A 16,243-nucleotide genomic window follows, 5' to 3' on the forward strand; every position below is an offset into this window, starting at 1 on the left:
GTGATTACTACTAAATACAGATTTAGAGGGTTCCCTGTTGTCAGGCAGATTGTTGTTGAGAATTTTAGGATGCTTAGGGTAGTTAATAAAAGAGAAGCACTGGGAGCATTGCAAGGCTATAAATTCCTCCCTCATACCTTATGGAGCTCAGCACTGGAACTTTCCATATGCCTGTTTTTAACTGGCATAAACTTGTTTTGACCTTAATCAGCATTTTAGACTAACATTACATGGGGATGAGGGAAAAAAAAAAGAAAAAAAGGGAGGTGGGGTGGGGGGAGAAGTTATTAGTCAGAGAGGCTTGCTTTAAGATCTATGTAATGGGAAGGTCAGCGCTCTTAATTTATCCACTGATATCTTAAAAAAGCCAAAGCAATGACAACAGAAAATTTTATAATTAACTGTTCTAAAAGAATATAAATTAATACACATTTTGCAATCAAACCAGCAAGCATTTGAAGACCAGGTTTATTGTATCTGCAGGTATCAAATGTCATAAAACACATAAATTAACAGTCTGTAGATTATTAAATGACAGTTGAGATGCCAGCTTTCCTTTTTTTATCATGGAAGATATTCCCAGGATCTGTGACATCTGCGGTGGCTAATCCCCCATAGAGAAACTGACATTAAAAGGAATTCACACTGTGGTAAAGCCATACACCATTACAATGTCAGCTATGGGTTTCCAAAGCTCTCCTGGATTCTAGGCTGTGGAGTGGAACATGAGTGAAAAATGACAAGGCTGGTTTCCAATTTGCATTGCAAACAATTGAATATATAAACTGTGACTTGGAACTACTTTGCTGCAGTAAGGAATTCCAACATACAGTTCAGAGTTAAAAATATATTCCTATACACCACTATTCTCATCTACTTTCATGAATGCCTTGGCTTCTTTCAAGAAACGTTTCTTTCCAATTGATACCTGCTTCATTTTCAGCATATGAATTAAATAAGGTTTTTTAAATTGATTAAAAATGTAAATATATCAGTGTGAAATATCACTGCAAGCTCTCCAAACAGCCCACATAGTTGACAAATTTACAGATAATTCACAACAGCATTTCAGAGAAGAACTGACTGAGAACAAGGAGTAAACAAGCTGTTTGCCTGCACCACCTCATCCCAAGCAGTTAATAAGCTTGGTCTTGTTGCCATTCCAAACTCCTTCTCTGCTGATCTTCTATTCCTGACCTCAGAAAGCTTTCTGATTTCATATTTGAAACTTGATCATCTAGAACATGAATCCAGGTACTTCTGTTCTTGCTTTCCCTGATAAAACCCCCCAAGTTAACCACTTCTTTCATCCCATTTCTGATCGTGACAGCATTATGATTTTTCTTTTTCTACCTTCTGCTTCTGAGTTGCAAATCTTACATCTCAGCATCACCTCGTTCTGACTTTATCAGCTCCTTGCTTACTATCAGCCTTCCAGGACAAACCCACACAAAGAGTGACTCTTCCTTTTGGATAGAAGGCTCAATGTCATTCAAGGATTCCATCATCATTTTCCCAGAAACACAACTTATACAATTAATGTAGTTCAAATGATATTCCGCTATCACATGACCAAAGAGAACAAATCCAAAAACTAGATCACTTTATACAAAGCCATCGTTTCAAACTGCAGCTTATTCTCTGGAAGCAGCTGCCTGCTTGCAAGTAGCTGTGCTAGCAGTGGTAAACAAGGAACTGGAAGGAGCAGTGTGAAGCAAACAGGCAAGGACCCAGCACAAACTGCGTCAGACAAAAACAGAGCTGCTACAAAGCCCAACTGAATTTGCATTCAGCTTTTGACAGTTAAAAAGATTTCAAAGAGGAAACTATTTCTGCTCCATTACTTTTAGAAATAAAACTCCTAAAAGGGACATGACCTTTAAACATCTCAGACAAGGAAACACGAGGCTGAAGCTCATTTACAACATAGGACTAACTCTTTATAGTGGTATGGCAGTAACTCCACACACAGAAACATCCAAAATACTTCATTTCTAAAGCATTAATCATACTTTCCACTAGCCTTGAAACACAACATTCTTTCATCCAAAATAGCATCCCCAAAGTAATACTACATATTTTTGCTTTGCTATGTTGAGAATAGCAATTACTGACTACACACAGTTTCCACTTATTTAGTCAAAATTACTCTTTTTATACTGAGCATTTAATACTAGCTTATATGATAGTAAAGGTATAAATGAGAACTTTCTACAGCATATTTACCTTTCATATAAGTTAAATCACCCACTATGTTGTACATCTCAATTGCAATGCACTCCTATCATTATATATCTGTCCTAACATTATATATATATATTTTCATATCTCACTAGACTTTCATTCTTTCAGTATGCCAAATAACCTTTCAATGAGTACTTCACCTTGCACTGTATAACACTGAGAATGAAAGCGTAACTTGTTAGCAATGGAGAGAGAGAAGAAACTTCAACAAAAATCCTAAAATAATTAAACAAAATAAACATTCAAGTTACATCAGAAGAATCACACTTAAAGAAAAGTTGACATTCATCATTCTAAAATAAAATAACCAGTGTAAATAAAATGCTGATACATTTCCTCCCCCCACCCCACAAATCATCTCTAGACACCCAGTCACTGGGTGGAAAATGCTCTAACATCATCAGATCTAGGGCCCAGTCCTAGCAATTTTTTTGTTGTTGTTTTGTGTAAAGCTACAGGAAAAGGCTGTTATGGCAGCAGTCTATTCTCAGATACCATCTATTTCAACAGTATTCTGTCCCATCACCCTGATCTCTTTAAGCTGTACAAACACAAAATGAACGTATTCTAGGCTTATCGGGATTACCAGACCTGTTGAGCACAGTGATAGTCACAGTGAAGCAGTGGTCACTGAAAGCTTCTCCTTACTGCACATAAACACAGCAGCAACCCTGGGCAGCACTATGGCTTCTGTCACACCACTGAAGGAGCTCACGGCCCCCAAGATCAAAACTGGGTAAAGGAATTTTCTTATACACCATATGTTTATTCTTTGGGTTTCATTTATTTTTAATCCAGGTACATCATAAATCACACAAGTACAAATCTATGAACAAATAAAATTATGAGATGGAAAGTTTTCCTAAATCTTAAAAGCTTTAATGGAAGTTGATGTAAATCATGTTTTGAGGCAGTGAAAATATGATTATGTAAAAATATTGGAAAACATTCTGAGCCATAACCTCACCAAAATATAAAAAGCTGTAGCTCCATTCTGGTTCGTATTTAGATAGCAAGCTATTTTGGGTAAAGAGCGTCTTTCTGTAGGCAGCTATAGTATCTAGCACAATGAAACCCTGAGCAAACCTCTGTAGCAACACAACCAAAGTATACATCAGACAGGCAGCCTTTTAGTGTGTTAGATTCTAATGTCAATCAAAACCAAAAATGAGAATCCCAAATCCATAAAAAAGCAGCATCAGTTGTCATATAAATGTGAAACCCACCGAGCTGCTAAATCAGTCTGAAAATCACAAGTGTAAGAGACTGTTCTTTCTAGATGGTGGTGGTTTTCTCCATGAATGAATACAGACATAGATCCATAGATCCTCCCTACTGTTAAGCAAATGTGTATCTGATTGTGGAACTAAGACAATGAAATATGGAACTTCTGCTCCACATAAAAGCAACAATTCCTATAATATCAGATCTGAAGTCATATCAGATATCATTGCATTTATATCCAAATCCTAATTCTATGCAATATTACTGGAAAATCAGTGCTGACTTAAATGCTGAATAACATGTTCAAACAAAACGAGTGAAGAGGTAGCACAGCAGTAACATTCCAAGCAGTACATGCTGCACAGGAAAGTATTCCTCTTGTCTTCACAACCTCATTAGATGCATGAAAGGGGCATCCATTCAAGCTTAACAGCTAAAATGATATAATGAAGATCAGGCAGCCTCCTAGGAATGGGATTTTGACCTACAGGTAGTCTTATAAATTGCCTTCAGGGTAGCAGGTACAGCAGCCACATGCCATTAAGAGAACAGCTTGAAGTCCATTTTTTCATGGTAACAGCTGAACAAGGATGCCACCATTCCCAACACAGTTCCACAACCCTGGCTGAAGTTCTAGAGGTTGGGCCAGGTAGACTAAGGTTTTCCTAAAATCCACCTGGGGATTTTTGGTGGAGTCACATGCAACTGAATACTGAACACTAAAAACAACCTGAGGCAGCCAGAGAAAAAATAAATAAATAAATAAAAATGTAGGTAGCAGGGAAGTCAATGACACAGGAAGAAAAGCATGGTAAGAGATGAGAGAAAGCTGACAGAGAAAGCAAGAGAGCAAGAACACTTTCTAAACCAAAGGATTTGGAACCATAAATCAAGAAACTATTTGCTGCTATTTAATCCCAACCATGTTTAGATAAACAAGACTATCTCCTCTCTGTGAATATGGTACACTTTTGTGTGTCTTTTCACATTAAAAGAAAAAAAAATCTTCTCTTAATAGAAACAACCTGTAAATCTCTAAATAATAAGTAATAAAGCTCTTATGCTATTAATATACTGCATTTACGAAGTACCAGTTGTCACCAGGAATACCCAGTGTACTGGTCACTCCCAGAGAAACAGACCCATCATAAAACATTCAGCAGGTGTTTGGGTGATTAGCAAAGGACAGTGAAACATAAATCTACATTGGGTTAAAAATAAATAGGGAAGAAAGAATGTGACTAAATTTGCTATGGACACCAGAATTTCCAACACCTCTGTTTTGGAGAATGTTCTTCCTAAGCACCCATGGAAATGGCCAGCAATGCATGTGATCCAGTACACTTAGATCATTTATTAGAAAAGAGCAGTGGGATTTATCATTGCACCTGTAGTAGGTGTGACACAGAATTCACACTGAGAGGTCACTTCAGCATTTCCTTTCAGGAAAATTCCTTTATCCAAAAGGTATAATGTGCTCACTCAAACAATTCAGATATTTTTGGGACTGTGCATCAGTAGTGGAACTACCCAGAGATCCCCCTACCATGCAAACACTACCCAAGCTTTCCTCCTGTGGCCATATTCTACACGGAGCTCTACAAAATGGCTGCATAAGAAGAATCCCTGGTGGGCATCTTTACAGACTCTGTATTGTGCAGTTGTTGGAGTGTATGGCACTGTTTTTGTAAACTGTGGTGTTATCTTGTATTTAGTTACATTGTGCAAGTCTTCTGTGCTCTTGAGGAACCAGACTCCCCTGATCAAAGAAGCAAGATCCATCAGTTCTAGTCACACTGATGAGTTCTACATAAGCAGTTCCCACCTAATAAATATGCTTCCCCCCAAAAGATGATCAGTGGAACTAACCTGAGAAGTAAGGCTGACACTATCCAAAAATATTAACTAGAATACATGCTAAAATTAAAAAGAAACCCAACAACCCAGAAGTCCAATAGAGTTGCCAACATTTTTCCCTGTTGTGTGTTCTCTAGAGGGGGAATCAAAACTGAACTGTAACCAGGAAACCAACATAATAGCATGAACTGAAATTGCTTTAATCTAAAATGACCCAAAACGCCCTCCTGAAAAAAAAAAAAAGAAAAAAAAAAAAAGGAGCTTATCTTCCCACACTACTGCTAAATCTCTGGGTTAAAAATCCTTGCAAATCTAATGCACTGAAGAAATGTGATGAAAATGAAATTAATGTACTTTTGTACATTTGAGGATTCGGAAGAATCCCCCTTTCTTTTGAACATATAAAATGAAAAGATCCACAACACCCAGAAGGCTGTGAATAATTATTTTTACTAACAGGACTGCCAGAAATTTTTAAACACTTACTAAGCACAAGATTTCAAGATAAAAAAAAAAAACTTTTAAGTTTTTTTTTTTCCCCAGATTCCTTTCCTCAACAGACTCCACATAAAGAACTTATTTCAATTTTCCCCTCTATTAAAAATAAATGGCATTAATAAAGCCAAAAAGGAGGCATTTCTATTCATCTAAATTCTGTAAGGAAGCATATTTATGCAGATGGATGTGGTAGTGAACAGTACAAATCATTCAGAAGTGGGGCTGTGGCTTTTCAGTTTTGGCCTTCCTTGTGAAGGAAACAATAAGCTTGATTCTGCTCTGTTGACCTACTGATTGCAGAGGTGTCACTCAACAGCAGATTTTCACAGCTGATACAAAATACATGTTCTTTTTTTCTTGTGAACTTTCAGTAGCCGAAGCTTTGCATCAGTCAGTGTAAAATGAAGGCTATGGAAAAGAACTCAGAATTATTTATAAAGAAAGCCAACAGAGAAGCCAAATTCTTCTGTTGTTTGCACAGAAGTAATCCTAGAGTAACTTGATTTCTAGAATAAAACCAAGTTTTGAATAAATCTGGGCTAAAATACTCCAGAAGTTGTGCTAATAACTGGAAAATGTCTTTTCTGCCTTGTAGGCTAAGCTAAACTCTTACGAGGAGGCAGCATTTGACTGTTTGTAACTATAGCATTCCTGGTAAGAAACAGCAGTCCTGTCTATTTTGCTCTTCTCTCTGGCTGGTTGGCAAATATTATCATAAACACCTCATCCATAGAACACGCCAGTGTGGACTGTGAAATCCCCAACTGCCAAGACTGATGTGAGAATTCAAGTTTACCTTTGGAAATCCTGATCTTAGTTCTCTTCAGTGGCAGCCAAAGCAGTCATATTACAAAAGCAGAAGCCCTGGCTGCAAAATGCCTTGAAGAAGTTTACATTCACAGAATAAGGTAGTTTAGGACAAGGAAAATAATGCAATGCTTATGGCCAGTGTTTATTACAGTCTGTGCCTAATATAAAGAGGCTTGAAATCTATCAACTGAGCCTGTCAGATGTCTGACTTATTTCAAGGTGGGAAGACTTGTGCATTTGACTGAAAAGATTATTACTTGAATAACTGCCTGTTGGCTAAGAGAAGTCATCACACCTCCACCCTTACTCCCCAGTTCAGCTGACACCAGCACACACCAGCCCAGCTAAGCCATACGCTTCTTCCTTTAGTTGTAAGTACAATGGCACCAGACACTGAGCTGGTTTATAGAGCAAAACGTGCAGACCTCTGATGGTGAACTGCTGCCAAAGAATTAAAGCACAAGGTGTTGTCTCTAGTCAAGTATAGCCCATGCAAATCCTCCACTACAAAGCGAAATGCACTTGAAGGACAATCAAGTCAACTATTCAGCTGTGTAAAACAGTAATTTCCCCAGAATACCAGCACTATCATTTGGTTTAGCTTAGAAAAACAAATGCTCTGTTTTGTTTTTTTTAATCAGGCTGTGAAAGGGTATAAATAAGCATCTGTGATAGAATGATATAGTTCTAATGAAAGTCTGGAATAGCCTGGGGAGACTGCTAAATAAGTCATTGTGCTAAAGAAATGCTATATTTTTGTGAAATGCCTTAACACTACACTGATATTGACAGGACCATGAGAGCCTAGGGCAAATAAAATTTCCCTTTTGAGAAAGCTGTTCTCTTCATGGTATCTTCATCCTTAATACTTATTCAGATTCCCTCTATTCCTTATACCTTTTTTTCACAAAATAACGCTTATTTTAATCACATCAGTAGAATACACCATGATACCTGCAGGCAGGTAGGAGTGTGAGGCACTGTTGAGTCAGACATCAGCAAGCAGCTGTAGAACATCTCCATGTTGCTTTTAAAGACCAGAGCCATACATAACCTTTAGATATCTAAAGAACAGAATAAAAATAGTGATTTATATATCTGGCACCTCTTTCTGTAGCTCTCCTGAACACGCTATTTTCCGAAGTGGGAAATGGTAGCAGAAGCAGAATCATAGAATATCCCGAGTTGGAAGGGACCCATAAGGATCATCAAGTCCAACTCCTGGCACCGCACAGGTCTACCCAAAAGTTCAGACCATGTGACTAAGTGCACAGTCCAATCTCTTCTTAAATTCAGACAGGCTTGGTGCAGTGACTACTTCACTGGGGAGCCTGTTCCAGTGTGCAACCACCCTCTCGGTGAAGAACCTCTTCCTGATGTCTAACCTAAACTTCCCGTGCCTCAGCTTCACACCGTTCCCACGGGTCCTGTCACTGGTGATAACAGAGAATAGGTCCCCTGCCCCTCCACTCCCCCTCACGAGGAAGTTGTAGACTGCGATGAGGTCCCTCCTCAGCCTCCTCTTCTCCAGGCTGAACAGGCCAAGTGACCTCAGCCGCTCCTCATATGTCTTCCCCTCTAGGCCTTTCACCATCTTCATCGCCCTCCTCTGGACACTCTCCAGCAGTTTAATGTCCTTTTTGTACTGTGGTGCCCAGAACTGCACACAGCACTCGAGGTGAGGCCGCACCAGTGCAGAGTAGAGCGGGACAATCACTTACCTCGACCGACTAGAAAATAATTTAAAAACAACCGTTTTAGAATAAAGCTATTCTACTGCACCTCCTTCAGTTTTTAGCAGGTATTATCATTTCACAGAGCAGGATATTACAGTCTGTTCATAGTTATTGTTACAAGAGTGCATAAGTCTTTCGTGATCATGTGTTGAGCAACAATAAAAATAAATTAATATTTTCAGCAAGAGAAGACAGAAAATAACATCTGATTTCTGATTCTTTTTGGTCATGAGGTCAGCTTAGCAATACATCTGGAAAATTTAGTTTCATTTTTTACTGTACTGCTTATTGCTATATTAGCATTACTCTCTTCCCATGTTTTACAACATGAATTATGTCAGAATAATAATGAATACAATCAGAACACAGAATGACAGTGTTTACCTGATGTAAACATGCTCTGAAAGTGAAATTAGACTTGCTAAAATGTACATGCATAAAACTCTCTTCATTTATAGACAAGAGAGCCTACCATTTAGTATTCCTAAAAATATATGACTATATATTACAAATGAAACGTAGTTCAGCACAAAAGGAAATTATGGTGGACAAGTTCAGTGTCCAATAACAACAACAAAATTTTACGTGCTATGGGAATATATCTTACATCATTACTTAAGCCTTCATAGATTTTTTTTTCCCCACTTAGTCTTACCATTTCTCATCAAACTTGGCTTTCTGGTTTTCTCACAGCTATAACAGAACTTGACAATTCCCAATTATGTGGGAGTTTTCCCCCTGTTTGCTCTACAGCTATGATCCTTCTTCCTAAGCAATTTTACTTAAATACTTCCTATTTTTCTCCATTTCTTCCTTCGACAAAGTAAGTTCGTGAAGCAAAATCATTTTAAAGCATATTACCTGTCAAATTTCAGTAGCTGGTATGTAAAAACATATTCATATTCTTATGGTTGTTCAGATGAGCGTTAGATTTAGTCAGGCAGAACTGACTAAACACTTCTTAACAACCACAATTAGACTGGTAAGAATTTTATGATCTTGCAAGCTACCGATGAAACCATTCATTTAAGTCATAGTCTCATTAATTTTTGTTCCTCCTATTAAAAGCCAAGCATATGAATGGGGAGAAGTAACTGAAGTAACAGAAATGATATAAAAAAATCACAAAACAGTATTCATCAGTACTTCAGTTAAAAATCCCCCAAATAATCTTCCTATTCAGTGTTTTTGATGTTAACATCTTTAATCATTGCGCACATCCAGAATAGCCTCTATGACATTTTGACTTCTGTGTTGTTAAAAGCAGATACAAGACTCCCCAAAAAGTATTTTAATAAGTATTATCATAAAACATTGCTTATTTTTATGATTAAATTAAAAGAAATCTGATTGGTAATCAGAACCTTAAAACTAATAAAAAAACTGTAAAACTTCATCTTATTTTATCTCATAATACTTCCAAATGTTTGTTTATATCAATAACATTCACAATGTGTTAGATAAGAACTTTTTACGTTGATAAAATAAACCTAGTGCTATTTTATCTTTAAAAAGGCATCAGACCTGTAGAGAAAATACTCATTAGTATTTTGAAAACCATGTTATGTGACACTTGCATTTAATAAGGTAACAATTTACATTTATGCAGTACCTTTTATCCCAAAGCAATTTACAATTTATAGCCAGAGATTATCACTTCATCTCCAGTGAAATTTGGCAACTGTGAAGTGTCGCTCTATGCTATCAAGCAAGAATTCTGTCAGGTAACAATAAATATAAGGTTTCACTTGAAGAAGTATGACCTACATCTATGCCTCAAATGAAATCAAGCAAGAATGTTAAATTATTTTTCTGAAGTAGCATTGTCTTTTTATGTAGCATCTACCAGCAAAATTGGAAATAGATTCTACAAAGAGCAGAAAAATTTTGCAACCCCCTCTGATAGATTATCTCAAATAAACATTTCCAGCAATATAACCAGCCCAACAAGGACTCTGAAAGTGCCACCTACTGTATGGTTAAAACTTCTTCCTGTACTGCTTCCTATGCATATCTTTGGCTAAACAGTACTTAGGAGTAGCTTGAGATAGGGAATTACATTAATAAACATGTCTAACTTTCAGATATTTTAATAAAGATATTTCAATAAGGACAAATTTTAAGAGAAAAAAATAGCAACTACAAGCATTGAAAATGCCACAACTTCCACTAGAATAATCATAGTACTTTAAAAAATAAATCTAAATTAATTTTGTCTCTGGAATACACATTTCCAAGTTTTACCCTGTATCAACAAAGATAAGAAAGTGCTCCTTTCAAACAAACAAACTATAAACAATACTATGGGTTTGGGACAAAATTACTCGCTAACTTGTTGTAAGGTTAAACACAGACAATTTCACCGACAATTTTGTTTTTCCAAGATACAGTAATTTGGCATGAGGGTAACTATGACTAAAATTCATGCTTTTGTGTATGGAAAAACAAGGGCATGTGAGTGAAATGAGGGACAGAAAATGTAAACCATTGATTAAAAAACTACCTTCTAGCCCAATTGTCCCTGGAACCACCCGTCATAAGACAATGAAAAACAAAACAAAACAAAAACATAAACATGAGCTTAAAACTTCAAATAATATTGGATCATTCCCTTCTCAGTATGTAAGACAACATCCTTCCAAGAAATAGATGTTCAACATCAGGATGTAACATCACGGAATAACCATGCCACTGCGTATTTAAGTTGCCTAATGCAACTCTATGCAAAATTTCATAAACCTGTTAAGTAATTTTTAGAATTAGTAGTTTTCTTTGGAGGCGTGAAGACCACAGAGGGGAAAGAAGAGCTTACAGAAACCTACATAAAAAGTGTAGCCCCAAGGTCAGAATCTATTTCTCCCCCAAGCCTATAGCACGCTGTAATTCAGTTCACCTTCTATTAAAAGGGAATAGAAGGAAATTGCTGCAACCAGGGGCAGATCTTCTAAGTATCTGTTGGTGACAGATCCGGGTAGATCACTGGTATGATAAATTTAATTTAATAGGATATATAAAAGTCCAGCGAGAAGTGGCCATATTGTTGTTTTCATGTTTTAAATTAATAGAATAAAGCACTAACTGTGATCAGATCCTATGGAAAGATTGGGAGAAATACTTAAAGCAGCAATGTGAATACCCTGTCAGAATAAATCATAAAGCATGTATATCCACATATATCTCAGAGTGAATTCTTCATGCACTCTGACAAGGCCATTTTGAATTGATCACATCCAGTTCTTCTCGGATAATCATGCATAAACACTTGGCACAACAACATTAATAAGCAATGACATAAAAAATTTGTCTAACCAAACAGACTCCATCTGAGCAGTTACATGCTAAAATACTTGAATTCCTTCCTCCACTCCCTGGACCAAATTCGTTACTTTTTCATTTAAAGGTGATTAAAAAAAGAGATCATTTATTTGTCATTTTGTACAGTTCTGTTGGCAAACCCTTTCATTAGAAAAGCAGTGTAATAAAGAGAAGCATAATACGAGTATCGTGGAGACATGCTCCTCCCCATCAACTGCATCCATATTCCCTTTGAATCCACATCATGCTGGTTATTCTTAAAGAATTCAGAAGAACTAAAATCTGTACAGAGTTCAAGTAAATCAGCCTAGTCAGAAAAATCTCTCATAGTTTTCATTTCAATTCATTTCTGATATTATCAGCTTCCAACTCAGACAATCTTTTTTTTTTTTTTTTTTAATCTGTATTCCACTGCATGGAATGGGTTCATCATTTAAAAAAAAAAAAAAAAAAAGGAATTTAATCACAGCAAAAGTCAGGGAGCATTCATAGCAATTACTACTTCACATTCCCACTGCACGATCTATACAAAAAGATTTAAAAAAAAAATTACAAAAATAATGAAGACTTAAATATCCTTGAAGTTGTAATACTAAGGAAAACTGAAGCACAACAACAACAAAAAATATTCCTGTATCTTGTTACAGAGCACCATAACTGTCTAGTGAAACTGCAAAGAGTCATCAGCTGCTCCAAGAGCCATACTCAGACAACAAAGAAATCTCTTGAAGCAAGAGAAATGGTTACCAGCTGACATAGGAGCAATGTCTCCAAGTGTCTTTACACTACAATTAAACATGGGTCTATCCTGTTGCTGATCCTGTCACCCAGCTTGTTAATGCATCTCTCAAACCTGTAAAGCTGACTGGACCTTATTCAAGAGAACTAGAAGTTTCAATGAGAGGAGAACGAATACTTTCAAACAATTCACAGTTCAGACCAGACACTGCCTAGAAATACACACATCCTACTTTATTTTTTAAGATATTCATAGCCTTCAACAGGTCCTTAATACTTGGGTATTGAAATAACATTATTTTGATTACATAAAATCAGCAAACTAAAGGCTCAAGTGACCCTACTGGATGCTCTGTTTATGTTTCTGTCCTCCAAGCTTTCAGAGAACAAAATTGCAGGGGATATCACAGGAACTATAGAAGTATGTTATAAATTGTGCCTCTCCCGTTCCCATCTCACCTTTGGTCAGAAGTACCACTTAAAAGTTTTAGGAGATAATATCCACAGCGTAAATTAATCAATAGTCTGTCACCTTGCTTGCTATGGGAGAGTGGAATAAATTTTATGTCTGATTTATGTAAAGAGCTGTAGACTGTAGAAGACATTCCTGGAGAACACAATCCAGGATGTCATCACCCATACCAGCAAGCCTAATAGCAGCAGAGCAACCATTACAGATGATGTCCTCTGAAGCACAGGAGTATGCCCCGTACAGACTTAAAGACCTCCTTACCGTTCTTACCGCCCACAGGTGAAGTTCTCACTTCAACCATACATTCTGGATTGGCAGAGGAACAGAGTGAAATGATACAGATAATCTCACCTAAGACATGTCCCAGTAGGCTAGCACCTACTTGCTCAGCACCCTGGTCACTTGTTCTTAAAGTTCTAGCAAGTACCTGCTACTTATTTCAGTCCAAAAGTTTCAAAGACTTGCTTTGGTACATCCATCAAGGACAAAGTCATGTCTTCAGTTTAATTTGAACAGCCCAGGCTTAAGATGTTCTTAAATTTTACTTCATATGATGGCTGTAAGCTAAAAAGCCAAATCAAACTCAAGCCAAATGCTAGTCGAAACATCTTTATTTTTTCCCTTCCTCAATCTGAAAATGAAACCAAGCTGTTATTTTGATGTTTCTGTCAAAAGGGAACTGAAACTTCCTCTTTTTTCCTTTACTTTTTCTTTCCCCCAGTAAAGAAAATTCTGATTAACACTTCAGAATAGTAGTTTGACTAAAACTGACATCCCTTAGCAGGCCCCACTCTGCAAGGAAACTGTTTACTTCTGCTAGAATTTGCAGAGCAGCATTATCCTGATGCTTTTATCCTCACTTTTCTCCCTTGACATGAACACCAGTGCATACAGTACAAATTTTTGTCTGTGTGCACACTGCTCTGCAGACCCTGTGGCATCCTGCTGAGCTCAAACATTTTGCACCTGCCTACAAGAAGTTTGAATTGAAAGGCAAAGGAAAGCTGGGCGTTTCATTCTCCTTATTGTATGGAGAAAAACAAACGGGCCCCAGCAAACTGATCCTCCCACGTTACCCTCCCTTTTGGTATTCCCTGCACCAGGGCGTTTGTGTTTCAGTCTTGCCACACGTAGCCTTTGCAGGTGTATGCATTTGCAGAACATGCTGGGCTGAGGACATTGCTGGTACTGATTACCCCTGCTCCCTTGCCACAGCCTGTGCAGTTTGAGGTATCTCCCAAAGCATTGCAGCCCACACCTTCTCCAAGCTTCTCAGTCACATATAAAACACAGAGCTGAAAAGAAGCTGCTGCACCTGTTGTGAATATGAGGGAAACCCAGGCTCCGGCAGATGAAAAGCAAGGCTCTTACTGAAGTCACATGCTGGGGGCTGCAGGCCATTGTCCTCTCCATTTCTAAATGCTACATTTCCCACTGTGAACCAGTTCGGGATTTCTAAACCAACAAACAGAACACAAATAATTGAACACAAGCACCTTTGGAAAGAGCTGAGCTAAAACCAGAATGTAGCCTACCAAACACACTTGTTTGACTCACTGCTTGAAATTAAAGGTTTTTAAAAAGTAACTGCTAGTGGTAATCAGATAACCACCACTGCTTTGATAAGCAAATAATAATGGTCTATCACGTACATTTCCTTAGCTTTAATAAGACAAGTTCATTTTCCTTTGCATATTACACCACCAAGTGGCCTAATGCGCTTCATATTTATTTTTTTTCTATTTACCATGTTTCCTCTAGAGACACCGGTACTGAAAACAAAATAAAATTAAAAAGCTGAATTGCTACATAAGATAAATAAATTAACTAGACCATAACTTGCAAGATTCAGCTAGACACTTGTATCAAATTTTCTCCTATTATAGCTTATAAATGCAAATTTAATACAAGTGTAAATTTGATTATCCTTTTTTTCCTCTTAGCAGCAACTTAAAACTTACTAGGAAGAGGGTTTACCCTTTTCTTCACCTTTATTTGGGTGATACGTGTGTCTAATGGAGTAGTCTGATACATCTGCTATGAACACCAGCATTTTCAGATACTTCATTAAACATAAAAACTGACATAAGCAATTAAAATCTGTACTATGGAAAAAATGTTTGAGAATTTTAAATAAAGTCTGGAAAAGCAAGCGAATCAAGGAAATCTGGAACAGGCTTGCATTGGTTCCTCTGTCTCTACTGAACAAGCAAAGCTTGCAGCTATTTGAAATGAGCAGGACTGCTCCCACGAGTGAGGGCAACAGGATCAGACCAAATATAATTGGTTACATCTACACAAAAATTATGTTGTACCTATCCCAGTTAAAACTAGAGTTCAAACTTTCCATCCTCATTCGTAATGCCCAGACTTACGCTGCTACAAGCTTTATTTGGAAATTTGCTCCATAGTTAGACAGCTAGACATAGTGAGCTAGAAAGTTTATGTTAACATAATGTATTCTTTATATTATCTTATTGAGAGAATCCTATTGAGAGTTAAATACTCCCCCAAGCCTGAGTGATATACTTCTTCCAACACGATTATAGAAAACGCCAAGAAAAAATTGGGACCTGGTTGTTTTAAGCGCTGTAGAAAACCAGCGGCAGGGTGCAGGCAGAAGTCACATAGATGGGAACTGGACATGTGCAGATGCAGGGATACCTCCCTGCTCTGTGACTCGCAGCATAAAGCAGGCAGCCAGAGGGAAGCTCCGGTTCCTTTACCTGGAACCTCTGGTTCCAGGAGGCGCACCCAATGATAACTGCTGCCCTAGAAACCTTACAGCAAAGTAAGCTTGGAGCAGAGGAATGTAACTACAGGGCATGGCAAACAACACAACAGCATGCAGATTTCTTGCACACCCACTCATGTATACAAACATGATCTGCACTGAAAAGGGACTAGCTAAATCAACAGAAGGGAGAGAGGAAATGAGGATAAAGCAGGCAGGGCTGGAGCAAGCTATCATGGAGGACAAGAAAATGGCCCTGAGAAATGGCCTCTGCCAGTGACATCTCTGCTCCCTAATAAATTACCTGCTGCAACTGCCAAGGCAGGCTCCAGTTCCAACTTGCTTGCTTCTCAGGCTTCTCACTCCTTCTGCTCCAAAGCCTCTGAAGTCCACATGACCCAAGAAACAGGGACAATGGATAAATTTTCCATTCATCTCCACTCATGAGGGAAACTACGTGGATCCAGCTGAATCCTGTTTAATTTTTCCAACCTGTGGAGCAATACCAGAAAAGAACCAAGGTCATGAATGTTTAAATTTCATGCAATTTCATGCATACCTAGCAAAAATTTTGCTATTTTAGTTCTGAGGTGTGCAATGAGGTCGTTTTTCAGA

This window comes from Anser cygnoides, chromosome 12 (assembly GCF_040182565.1).
Source record: "Anser cygnoides isolate HZ-2024a breed goose chromosome 12, Taihu_goose_T2T_genome, whole genome shotgun sequence".
NCBI lineage: Eukaryota > Metazoa > Chordata > Aves > Anseriformes > Anatidae > Anser > Anser cygnoides.